The sequence below is a fragment of the Copadichromis virginalis genome, linkage group LG4, assembly GCF_057382275.1.
Source record: "Copadichromis virginalis isolate Kocher_CV1m ecotype Utaka linkage group LG4, C_Virginalis_male_GT1.1, whole genome shotgun sequence".
Taxonomy (NCBI): Eukaryota; Metazoa; Chordata; class Actinopteri; order Cichliformes; family Cichlidae; genus Copadichromis; species Copadichromis virginalis.
Window position 1 is genome coordinate 2,774,271 of NC_140621.1, and position 2,041 is coordinate 2,776,311.

General features: G+C 37.3%; 1 long non-coding RNA gene across 1 annotated transcript; it reads left to right on the plus strand.

The window, feature by feature from the left end:
• Positions 1 to 200: 200 nt before the first annotated feature.
• On the plus strand, positions 201 to 1,117 carry LOC146710569 (uncharacterized). Its single transcript, XR_014920262.1, has 2 exons — positions 201 to 275; positions 869 to 1,117. It is a non-coding gene; the product is annotated as an uncharacterized LOC146710569 (long non-coding RNA).
• The last annotated feature ends 924 nt before the right edge of the window (positions 1,118 to 2,041 follow it).

Below are 2,041 nucleotides of genomic sequence, written 5' to 3' on the forward strand. Positions count from 1 at the left end.
ACTCTAAGCAGAGTCACATTCTTTTAATGTAACTCTGAGGTGTAAAATGATAGTAGTTAAAATCGAGTGTTAAAAATGAGTGTTTCTCTGTCAAATCTGGAGGTGTTACAATGGAAACATTAACTCTTGACCTCTTAACTCTGAACTCCTACAGGGGCTATGACACCAACAGAGTAAATTCACAGACTCCGCCCCCAGCACGGCTCCAATCGAAGCTGAAGTGAAGCCGTTTCAGAACATTTTGCTCTACATATTTGAGTTGTTTGCCATGCTTGGTAAGTCATTTTTTCAAAGATTGTTTCAATTATTATTATGAGCTTTTACTTCTGTGGCTCTTTGGAGTTGAGACAAAGCTGTGTGAAAGGCATTAGCCATGTTGCTCGCTGATAGCATAATATTCTGTTTTAGCTAGCTGAAAGGTATTGTTTGCGGGCAAATACCACAGCCTTGAAAAAAAGGCTTGGATGTGAATTTTCAGTCAAACCTTTGGTCAAATACACCTAAAACAATGTCTAGAATGTGAAATGTTGGTATAATGGTGCTACTTGAAGCCTGAAAACGATCGCCCATAAAAAAAAACAAAAAAAACGAGCAAACAGCAGTAGCTGACGTCCTGACTGGGTTCTACGTTAGCATAGATCCCTCCAGAGTTTTGTGCACAAGGTAAAAATTAAAAAGGTTGAGGTTTTACATTTAGTTCAGTATTACCTGTTGCCTGTGTCTTTGTCCTTTGGGAAAATACTTTACACAAGTAATGGCTCAAAGAGGATTCTTTTTTTTTTTTTTTACTGTGCTGCAATTGTTTACTGGATTATTTGTGCCATTTAATTACGTAATGTCAACTAATTTTTATTCAATCTCCGCACAGGATATGCTTGTGAAGATGGAATATGGGGGAGAGCAGAAGTCCGTTGAAGTTCCACAAAGTGATGAATGAAGGACATGCATATTGTATTGAAGAAATAAGTGATGAGAATGCTGTTATTTGCATTTACCATGTCAGACCTTTTGATAAACAAAATTCTAATGAAAGTGAGAACATGTACACTGTTACATCTTTCAGAAAATGTTTTGAAATTGTGGTGCACAGTTCAGAATAAATGTTTTTCAAAAACCATTGCGTCTTTTTAGTAAATGTTTATTTCCAAAAGAAATTTCTAGAAGTTCAGAACAGTAAAATTCCTGCTTTTTAGAATGAATTAGAAGATAACTCTTACGTAGTTAAACTAAAATACTCTTTGAGAGTTAATAGATAAACTCTTAACACCAAGTGTTAAATTATCAACTCCAGACAGATTTGGTGTTTAACACTAAATCAGAGTTAACGTACCAACTCTCCAAAAAGAGTTAAATTAACACTCTCTGGTGTGGACCCATATAGACACTTTAATAGTGTTGAAATCAAATCCGACAGTGTTAATTTGGACATGCTGGATTTGCTGTGTACTTTTAAATACTCTAGGAACAACAAGTAGGCCTGCAGAGCGAGAGCGAAGTGCTCTAATAGGGTGATATGGTACTACAAGGTCATTAAGATAAGATGGGGCCTGATTATTTAAGACCTTGTATGTGAGGAGCAGGATTTTGAATTCTGGATTTAACAGGAAGCCAAAACAGGAGAAATCTGCTCTCTCTTTCTAGTCCCTGTCAGGACTCTTGCTGCAGCATTTTGGATCAGCTGAAGGCTTTTCAGGGAGGTTTTAGGACTTCCTGATAATAATGAATTACAGTCGTCCAGTCTGGAAGTAATAAATGCATGAACTAGTTTTTCAGCGTCACTCTGAGACAGGATATTTCTAACTTTAGAGATGTTGCACAAGTGGAAGAACGCAGTCTTACATATTTGTTTAATATGTGCGTTGAAGGACATGTCCTGGTCAAAAATGACTCCAAGGTTCCTCACAGTGTTACTGGAGGCCAAGGTAATGCCATCCAGAGTAAGAATCTGCTTAGATACCATATTTCTAAGCTTTTCAGGGCCGAGTACAATAACCTCAGTTTGATCTGAATTAAGAAGCAGAAAGTTAGCGGCCATCCAGGT